This window comes from Sander vitreus, chromosome 17, assembly GCF_031162955.1.
Source record: "Sander vitreus isolate 19-12246 chromosome 17, sanVit1, whole genome shotgun sequence".
Taxonomy (NCBI): Eukaryota; Metazoa; Chordata; class Actinopteri; order Perciformes; family Percidae; genus Sander; species Sander vitreus.
This window is the reverse complement of record NC_135871.1, coordinates 31,378,970-31,390,440: the sequence shown is the minus strand read 5'-3', so window position 1 is coordinate 31,390,440 and position 11,471 is coordinate 31,378,970.

The following is an 11,471-nucleotide window of genomic DNA, read 5'->3' as shown; positions in this document are numbered from 1 at the left end:
CAGCGGGCTGAACCGAGGACGCTGTCATGCAATATCTTCGCTTCAAATACAGCAAAGACAGTGGGCATGTTTTATGACACTTTTAGTCTCTCTTCACTGCACATTTACCTTGAAGGGTTATTTCGTTTTTTTTTTCCCAACTCTGACTATTTCACCATGCATTCGTGTCTAAGTGACTAATGTGAAGAACATAACCTTCCATATGAACATAACCTCCCTAGAACATAACCTTCCTAGAACATAATGTTCCTAGAACATAACCTTCCTAGAACATAACCTTCCTACAACATAACCTTCCTAGAACATAACCTTCCTACAACATAACCTTCCTAGAACATAACCTCCCTAGAACATAACCTTCCTAGAACATAACCTTCCTACAACATAACCTTCCTAGAACATAACCTTCCTACAACATAACCTTCCTAGAACATAACGTTCCTAGAACATAACCTTCCTACAACATAACCTTCCTACAACATAACCTTCCTAGAACATAACCTTCCTAGAACATAACCTTCCTACAACATAACCTTCCTAGAACATAACCTTCCTACAACATAACCTTCCTACAACATAACCTTCCTAGAACATAATGTTCCTAGAACATAACCTTCCTAGAACATAACCTTCCTAGAACATAACCTTCCTAGAACCCTTTTTTCCTCGTGTTCTGACTGGACCAATTTGGGGATTATTAAGTCCCTCTGGCCGCAGTTCCTGTAACTCTTTCAGCTCCTCCTTCAGGGCGGGGTCTCTTCCCTTTTCCCTTTTCCAGATAGGAACCCTTAGTGACCTCGCAACGTCTGAAACACAAACAGTACATATTCTTCATTGTCTGTTGCAATTCTCCTACGTATGCTCATAACTCATAAGACAAACATCACGCATTCAACCAGCTGATTGTTAATGCTAGTTCAACTTACCCGTCGTTTTGTTTGCCTGTTGCGCTCTGCTCTTCTGTCTTCTTCCATCATATTAATTAGGATCATATTACGCTGCAGCTTTCGTCTTCTGGGTTTCTCTGTTAAGTACTCCAGCCTAGTCTTTAAACGCCGCTGTTCAAACTCCGTTATGAGGATCCCGGCAAGGCACAACAGGAACGTTCCGATGGCCTCCTCCATGCTGGTTTGTTGTTGTATGTGGCGCTAAAGTCTAATGACGACGCTATGACTACCTTACCCCTCCTACCAGTTCCTATGGCCACTTGGCCAACGTGAATGCAAATGGAAAAAAAAGGTTTTGGGGGAGAGTAGTTAGTAGAACTGTTTAGAAGTGGACTACTACTAGAAAGAGGCTAATGTAACCCTACAGGACAAATGTTCAGCGTTAGTTTCCGTCCACTAAAAGTTCTGTTGTTGCTGCTGACAGACTCAGATTATTATTCTAAGTGTCTGACAACATTATGAAAGGATCCCTACAGAGATAGACCTTTTAGTTAAAGAGGAAGATCCTTTTAGTTTAACATCAAACAGCCCTGAAATCACCATCACCAAACTACACCAGACTCCATGTAAATAATCAGGACTTTTAGTGTGTATAGAGCAAGCATATCTCCACCAGACTCCATGTAAATAATCAGCACTTTTAGCGTGTATAGAGCCAGCATATCTCCACCAGACTCCATGTAAATAATCAGCACTTTTAGCGTGTATAGAGCCAGCATATCTCCACCAGACTCCATGTAAATAATCAGCACTTTTAGCGTGTATAGAGCCAGCATATCTCCACATGTAAATGGGTGAATTAAGGGTTTATTTCAACCAAACCAGAGTGGTGATTGTTGGAACAGTGGAAAGATGAACCAAGACGGACTTTGGTAGTTTTATTTAGTTTCTGTCGACTTTGAATGAAGTGTGTTTTACGATGATAAAAGTACTGATTATTTACATGGAGTCTGGTTTGTTTTTCCCTGGATTGAAACTGAATCTTTGAAAGTACCTGAAGCAAATATAGCTCAACTCTAACAGAGTCAACAAACTCACCGACCAGAGATATCCATAATTCAACTTTAACAGCTTTGTTCTTATGCCAAACATCCACCCAGCAGAGTCCTGGCGCTGCATCACGTCTGTGTGTATTAAGAATAAGAAATAAGGTCTGAAGCAGAATTAATTCACATCTTCTGGGGCGGGCGGAGGCGATGCCAGACAGTCGGTAGCCCTGGCAACCTGAGGCCGGACATCTCTGCCTCCCAGCAGCAGCAGCGGGATGCAGAGAACTGACCTGTCACATCCCATTACACGCTGGATCCATCCAGACAGAACATCCAGACGCACAACTGTCGGCGTTATTTAGGAACATCAGGTGTGATGTGTAATCTGTAGTCTCGCAGGGAGCGTGCCTGTGTTCCCCCAGCCCTATGTTCCCACAGCCCTATGTTCCCACAGCCCTATGTTCCCACAGCCCTATGTTCCCACAGCTCTATGTTCCCACAGCCCTATGTTCCCACAGCCCTATGTTCCCACAGCCCTATGTTCCCAGCTCTATGTTCCCACTACCCTATGTTCCCACAGCCCTATGTTCCCACTACCCTATGTTCCCACAGCCCTATGTTCCCACAGCTCTATGTTCCCACAGCCCTATGTTCCCACAGCCCTATGTTCCCACAGCCCTATGTTCCCACAGCCCTATGTTCCCACATTTCTAATTTCAAAATTAGGCCATATGTTTGCCTAACCCCTAACCCTAACCGTTGAAGGGAAATGTAGGAACACATGACCTAATTTTGAAAATGTCCTAGAAATGTGGGAACATAGGGCTGTGGGAACATAAGGCTGACCCCGTCTCGCATTACCTGCTCTATCTCCACAGCGCTGTGGAGGAAGGTCTGGCTACACCACAGATGTATTCTGGGATAGGGGAGGGAAAAAAATGCTCTGGATTGTTTGTATTTCTATAAACCAATCACAATCGTCGTGGGCGGCGCAAAGCTCTGAACGCAGCGACGGTGGCTCTGCTAAATAGTCTCAGGAAGGAACTTGTTTTGGTGGAACATTTGCACCCCGCTAAAGAAAACTCCACAGGGTCCTATCTGGCACCCAGCGCAGCGCAAAGCCCGCCCCAAGTGTCTTTGCCAGTTTAAGACCGACCCAGTTGTCAGTTTCCCGTCCAGTACCCGCGTCGTTTAAACAGCAAATGCACCTGCGCCCATCTGTGGTTCATGGGCGTGCTGGTCTTACAGGGAGGTGTGTTCAGGTGCATTCTGGGCGTGCTGGTCTTACAGGGAGGTGTGTTCAGGTGCATTCTGGGCGTGCTGGTCTTACAGGGAGGTGTGTTCAGGTGCATTCTGGGCGTGCTGGTCTTACAGGGAGGTGTGTTCAGGTGCATTCTGGGCGTATTGCTATGTTATTTTAACAGCGCTTTAGTAAAATGCTCCTAGACTCGTGCACAGCAGCACACACACATGCAGAAGATTACAAATAAAAACATTACGGTGCAAATCCTCCATCATAACAGCAATGCTCCAAGGTCCAAACGCGCCTGGCTTTTAAAGGGAATGGGAGATGATCTCTGATTGGTTGATTGCATGTTACGCCCAAAACACACCTCTGATTAATGAAGACACTAAGGTCAACCCTTTAGAACCATGCGCCCGGCGCACGGACCCTTTTTTCCGCAGTCAGACTAGCAAAAGTGGATTTGGACACGCCCTAAACACACCTGCACCAGGCGCTTCACGCCGTGAGCTTAGATCATTAAAATAGGGCTCTTAATATTAACTGAAGTTAACTGTTGACACAATACAGTACCGTGAGCTACTTAAATGAGCTGATACATGGTTACACCTCATTGGCTCTTACCAGTGTATCTCTCTGTGTACTTCGTCCACAGCAATCCCACCAATCAGCCCCAAAACGTCCCAGTTAGAGAGGAAATGACCTCAACATATTCTTTATAAATCTTTACAGTCATTCCCTGAAAGAACCGAGCAGGTCTGCCTTGCTGCACCATCCTAGTCTTCTTCAAATGTTGACATTTTCAGCGTGTAGCTCGCTAGCTCGAAGTTTCATGGTGATTTCTGAAATGAACAGAGTTTTGCAAGGCGAGGGACACTCTATGAAAAGCCGTTTTAGGTCGTCTTTCCACTTCTCTAATGTACTGGAATGCTTTTCAATGCCGATAGTTTACTATCTAATGCTGTCTGTGCAGAATTATTTTAAAACACCTCTTCATATTATTACAGTCACGCAAAAAAAGAGAGGTTGCTGGTTTTGGAATTTCAGTTTTATGAGTCTGGCACCTCGTTATAATTCCTTCCCGTGAACGCCTTGATTGGGGTCATCTCACTCTGGGTAATTGCAGTAATTGTATTCTCTCCTCGCTCATTATGAAAAGCAGAGAGGCTGCGGCATCGCGGCGAGGAAGAAAGAAAGAAGGCCGTGATGTCTCTCCTCTGGTCAGTTTGAAGCCCGAAATCCGTGTGTGTGTGTCTGCCTGTGTGTGTGTCTGCCTGTGTGTGTGTCTGCCTGTGTGTGTGCCTGCCTGCCTGCGTGTGTGTGCCTGTGTGTGTGTCTGCCTGTGTGTGTGTCTGCCTGTGTGTGTGCCTGCCTGTGTGTGTGTCTGCCTGTGTGTGTGTCTGCCTGTGTGTGTGTCTGCCTGTGTGTGTGCCTGCCTGCCTGCGTGTGTGTGCCTGTGTGCGTGCGTGCGTATGGAGTTATATTACTATCTTTATTCAAGAGCACATTATTTCAATTTGAGAGCATTTCTCAGTGATATTACGTTCAGATTTCTTGCTCTCACACTCAAGCAGCCACTGCTCGCGCTTGGGTTTGCTCTGCTTGTGCTCAAACGTTCTGCTTGGACTCAGATATGTTGGTCGGCAGGGAGCGAGGCTGGAAGTGATGCAGAAACTGACACCAACAATCCAGTGTCTGGTGTACTTTCAGTTCTATTACAGTTTAGTTTTTACTACTGGCTCTAACATGACATTAGCCAAATCCCCAGGAACATGTGGGGTCATCACATATACACATACTGTCCGTCATATGTCGTTCAATCTAGCTAAACAATAAAGAAAATGTATTTGTTTATGGACATCAAGCTAGGCTATATGCTAGCGCCATATGCTAGCTAGCTAGGTGCTTAAGTTATGTTACTCACCCTTGTAGTTGTGGACATAACTTCATACGTCCCACTTCAAAGCTTTCTCCCGTTTCCTGATGGGTGCGAGGAGAAGGTTCAAAGCTGAGAGCAGGAAATCTGTCCAAACAACAACATATCTGAGTCCAAGCAGAACGTTTGAGCACAAGCAGAGCAAACCCAAGCGCGAGCAGTGGCTGCTTGAGTGTGAGAGCAAGAAATCTGAACATAATATCACTGAGAAATGCTCTCAAATTCAAATAATGTGCTCTTGAATAAAGATAGTAATATAACTCCATATGTGTGTGTGTGTGTGTGGGTGGGTGTGACTGTGTGTGTGTGTGTGTGGGTGGGTGGGTATGGTTGTGTGTGTGTGTGTGTGTGTGTGTGTGTGTGTGTGTGTGTGGGTGGGTGTGACTGTGTGTGTGTGTGGCTGTGTGTGTGTGTGTGTGTGGGTGGGTGGGTATGGTTGTGTGTGTGTGTGTGTGTGTGTGTGGGTTGTGTGTGTGTGTGTGTGTGTGTGTGTGTGGGTGGGTGGGTATGGTTGTGTGTGTGTGTGGGTGGGTGTGTGGGTTGTGGGTGTGCGAGTGTGTGTGTGTGCGGGTGTGTATGTGTGTGTGGCTGTGTGTGGGTGTGTGTGTGTGTGTGTGTGTGTGGGTGTGTGTGTGTGTGTGTGCGGGTGTGTATGTGTGTGTGCTGTGTGTGGGTGTGTGTGTGTGTGTGTGTGCGGGTGTGTGTGTGTGTGTGTGTGTGTGTGTGTGTGTGTGTGTGTGTGTGTGTGTGTGTGTGTGTGTGTGTGTGTGTGTGTGTGTGTGTGTGTGTGGGTGTGTGTGTGTGTGTGTGAGTGGTTGTGTGTGTGTGTGCGTGTGTGCGTGTGTGTGTGTTTATTTCTCACTTTTTTTTTTTTTAATCAATGTTTTTGTCCTTTTTTTCTACGTTTTTGATGTTTTTTGAAACATTTGTGTTGCTTTTTCAGACCTTTTTGCGATTTTTTTTCTCGTTTCGGCGCTTTTCTTTCTTTTTCACGTTTTCACACTTCTTGTTGTACGTAAATCTGAACATCTCATGGGAATTATTTTTCAATATTTTTTAGCTTCTTTTGACATTTTTTGTAACTTTGTACAAAATGTGTTGCTTTTTCCAAAGTTTTTTCATTCATTTATTTTGACGATGTTGCCCTTTTTTCTGGCGTTTTCGATGCATTTGTTGCTTTTTTCGGCGTTTGTCGTTTTTTGCGACTTTGGTTGCTTTTTCTGAAGTTTAAACCCTAAAAGACCCCCCACCGATGTTACTACTCTGGTATCCCCCTAATGTTTTCAGACGGTGGAAGTGGAATCATGGTTTTGGGCGGACGGGCCTCTCTGGCACAACGATGTGTTTTCTGATCCCAGTGTTCCCAGAGCGTTTGGACGCCGCTGCGCCGCTGATTGATGGAGCTATTCTTATTGCTGTGACCCGTTACGTAAAAAAACACAGTCAGACCCTAAAAATAACAGCAGGCTTTCCAGGACATTCATTGTTTGCTTTAGTACAGAACCAGGAATCTGGATCCATCAGTCACAGCCCAAATTAATGACATTAGCGCCATAGGAGGCCGCGTGGATAAAAGTTATCGCCGTGAGTCTGTTGTGGCTGAGCCGACATAAACCAGTCCGTGTGGGGGAGGAATTATGTCAAACGTATGAAACATGAAGCGCTGATTAAAGAGGCAGCTTTCCAGGAAACAAATAAATAACCGTGGGCTGTGAGTTCACATCGCTGGTTGGAGTTGGATATGTTGGAGTTGGAGTTTGTCCAGTTGTAGATGTTTAAATGTCCATTTTTAGATCTGCAAGTTGTGGACTTCTTGCCACAAAGCTGCACAATAGAATCACATAGAGTTATATTAAAGGGTAAGGAAGCCCATTTCCGCCAATGTGATGAACAAAAAAACATCCTGTAAGTTCTTTGTAGTGAAAAGAGTTAGTTTCTCAAAATAATGAGTTAGTTTCTCACTGGATGCATGTATTTTCGGCCGGATGTGCGCCCCCTTCCTCTGTCTCTGTGTTGGCGTTCTAACCTCTGGTGGATTTCTGAGGACTATGGTTAACTCCTGTATTATGAGGTGGTCCGCAAAAATTCTTGATTACAAATAGTGGTCCACACACACAAAAAGGTTGAAAACTCCTGACGTAGACCACACCACTGGGTCATCGCTCTGGGAAGGGGCGAGTATGAAGCTGGGAAGGGAATATATACCCACTACAAGAAACTAGACTACACCACTGCTTCAAACCAATCACAATAGTCTTGGTCTAACTAACCGGATCTCCTGGAGGCGTCGTGGTTTTATGGTTTAATGGCCGGTGCAGTTTATCAGGGTGGAGTGGGAATCCTGTTTCTGCATCCTGCTGTTTATACGCCCACATCATTAAACTTCACCTCTGCACTTGCACCTTAAATCAACTGTATCTACTGATGATTATTAATATTCTGCTCAGCTGCAGGCATGCGTTTTTTGTGTTGGACGCAGCAGGAAATCAATCCATCACTTTGCGTGCTGGGACCCTCGTTGTGAACCACGTAATCTCCTAATGCATCCCCCCCGCCCCCGCCCCCCCACATGGAGACGAGAGATTCCTGACATCAGTGACATGTGAAGACAGTCGTGCAGCCCGAGACTCACTCACATTACGGGAGCGGTCACCTTCACCCAGCCGACAGCCGGGAGGAGTAAACACAGAAACAAACGAACAAGCAGCCATTGGTGATTTTAGACCCTTTTTGGGGGGGCTCTAGCTCCAAAAAACTGAAGAAACAACAACTGTCCCGAAGCAAAAGCTCTCCGTCTCGCCTGTGACTCACACAACCCTACGCTGCGCAGCGCTGCAGGGGTACACGGTTACAAGATACGTTCAGCGGCACATCTGCTCCGCGAACGGTCCGCATACGTTAAACGTGGGGTATACTGACCGCAGCCAACCTGTCGAGCACCAGTGTGACGTCATGGGAGCGCCGTAATTATTTCAACCCGGTCTCACGCCAGTTGGTGAAATGGTCACGTTATTTTGATTTATTGATTTGTGTACAGGTCACGATTTTCAATCGGCAATAGTCCCGACCAAGCGCGTTTACTTATAGCGCTAAAGGGACGGCAATAGTCCCGACCAAGCGCGTTTACTTATAGCGCTAAAGGGACGGCAATAGTCCCGACCAAGCGCGTTTACTTATAGCGCTAAAGGGACGGCAATAGTCCCGACCAAGCACGTTTACTTATAGCGCTAAAGGGACGGCAATAGTCCCGACCAAGCGCGTTTACTTGAAGCACTAAAGGAGACTTTTAGCATCAATAAGAAGGACAAAGGCACCTGACCAAGCGTCCATATTTTACGAGATGAGTGTGAGAACGTGTTGCGGTCTCCTGGGTGAAAGTCCTGTGTTGTTTGACCCATCCACCCCCCCGACCAACCTCCCTGCGCAGATTTTCTGCTTTTCAAAAAACGACATAATCGTGTCCTGTTCACGAATCAATAGATTCAATAACGTGACCATTTCACGAACTGACATGAGACTGGGCTGAACTATTTATACTCACGCGCTGGTGGTTACGACACTAGTTGCAGTCTTCTCCTGAACAGAGGTGGCGCTAATGAGGAAAGGCTACAGACTTTGCTATTTCTACAGACTAGAAGGAGAAGAAAAAGGTAAACAACGGCAGAACTGGCCGCAGCATTGACGTCAATGCTTCGATTTGATTGGATGACCTACTTGGTGGGATCAAGCCTTTCATTCACCATAAAAGAACTCATCTTAACCAGAGAGACTTGCAGTCACGAGCTCGTCCATGCTTCCTGTTTCCGCTTTGTCGTGCGCCGCTGAAAAAAACAAATGAAATCCTGGCGCGCCAGCGAGATCTATGTCATTTTGACGTCTCATTGGCGCGCGCCAGCGAGATCTATGTCATTTTGACGTCACATTGGCGCGTGCCAGCGAGATCTACGTCATTTTGACGTCACATTGGCGCGTGCCAGCGAGATCTACGTCATTTTGACGTCACATTGGCGCGTGCTAGCGAGATCTATGTCATTTTGACGTCACATTGGCGCGTGCCAGCGAGATCTACGTCATTTTGACGTCACATTGGCGCGTGCCAGCGAGATCTACGTCATTTTGACGTCACATTGGCGCGTGCCAGCGAGATCTATGTCATTGTGACGTCACATTGGCGCGCGCCAGCGAGATCTACGTCATTTTGACGTCACATTGGCGCGTGCCAGCGAGATCTACGTCATTTTGATGTCACATTGGCGCGTGCCAGCGAGATCTACGTCATTTTGATGTGACATTGGCGCGCGCCAGCGAGATCTACGTCATTTTGACGTCACATTGGCGCGCGCCAGCGAGATCTACGTCATTTTGACGTCACATTGCCGCGTGCCAGCGAGATCTACGTCATTTTGACGTCACATTGGCGCGTGCCAGCGAGATCTACGTCATTTTGATGTCACATTACGCTGGCAGCTAGCTAGATCTACGTCATTTTGACGTCACATTGGCGCGCGCCAGCGAGATCTACGTCATTTTGACGTCACATTGCCGCGTGCCAGCTCGGCTGTGGTGACTGTGGTTACACACTGGAATGCGTCGCGCGAGCGTGTCAGCTGCGTGGCGTGTCCGTTTATATTTCAGAAAATGCGTGCCTGCTAGAAATAAGACCGACGCCTATTTTTCATGCGACATGCAAGCGTGTTGGAAGCGTTTCCAGGCAAAATAAAATAGGAAAAGATGTTTATATGTCATTTAGACACGCATACATATTAATAAATGACATGTTTATGTTTGAGAGTCTCGAGGTTTTGATATGAATGCAACGATTTTCTAATATTGCACCTGTCAATACAGAACAAAATATTCTGGAGTCTGTTTTTCCGTCAATACTGCTGACGTTGTCTTTGCTGCAATCATATCAGTATATATTTATGTTTAACATGGTATTTCATTTTATCAATGGGAAACATCCATGTGTCCAGACAAGGCTAGCAGCAGCAGCAGCAGCAATGTAGGACACAGATTGTAAAAACTTCCAAGGAATGAGTCACCAGTTTAACACGAAAACACTTCTGTTCTCCCTCCGACCTTTGCCCGTGACACTGATGAGAGGAAACACGTTTTCTTTCTTTCTTTGACTCTTTTGTGTCGTCTTCTGCCGAGCCGTTAAATAATCCTAACGAGGCGTTCGGAGGTCCTTAATGAACCCGGACGTGTCAATGACTTCAATTAAAGATGAGTGTCCTTCCTGCTGAGATAATGGCCAACTCTCCTGGTGCACTGAACCCTATTATCCTCCACAGAGACACCAACCTATTTAATCTGCTTCTAAGGTTTTTTTGGATTTATTTTTTTAGATCTGCTTCGAAAAATATAACAACCGAGACATTCGCATCACAAAGACAACTTGATTTTTCATGTATTTTTCATGGCAAACACCACCAACACGCAGTTCTTTCGGAGTTCTTGTGGCCTTTTTCAAGGTTTTTTCAGGTAGTTTTTTCGATATCTTTTGTCGCTTTTTCGAGGGTTTTCTGGACCATTTTTTAATGAGTATTTGTCACCTTTTTCAAGCTATTTTTGGATGTTTTTGACGCTTTTTGAAGGTTTTTTTCCGACATAATTGTTCACCGTTGTTGTCGCCTTTTTCAAGTTCTTTTGGAACATTTTGTCGCCTTTTCTAATTATTATTTTTTCAACGCCTTTAAAGTTTTTTCGGAGGGTTTTTTCGACAGCTTTTTTCGATGTTTTTGTCATTTTCTTAAGAATAAAATCCATGCATTCATGGTCCCAGGACCTCCCTAGATAGTTTGACATCCCCCCCTCCCTAATGTTGAACCCAAAGTTACAGTTCTTGCCTGAGACATTTCTAAAAACTGATTGTTTTTAAAGAAGAATGAACATCACGTCAGTCAGTCAGTCAGACATTTATTTACATCGACATTTACGTCCAGCTGGGAGGAGGCCTAGGGGAAGACCCAGGACTAGGTGGAGGGACGTCCAGCTGGGAGGAGGCCTAGGGGAAGACCCAGGACTAGGTGGAGGGATGTCCAGCTGGGAAGAGGCTTTGGGGAAGACCCAGGACTAGGTGGAGGGACGTCCAGCTGGGAGGAGGCCTGGGGGAAGACCCAGGACTAGGTGGAGGGACGTCCAGCTGGGAGGAGGCCTAGGGGAAGACCCAGGACTAGGTGGAGGGACGTCCAGCTGGGAGGAGGCCTGGGGGAAGACCCAGGACTAGGTGGAGGGACGTCCAGCTGGGAGGAGGCCTAGGGGAAGACCCAGGACTAGGTGGAGGGACGTCCAGCTGGGAGGAGGCCTAGGGGAAGCCCTAGGACTAGGTGGAGAGGGACGTCCCAGCTGGG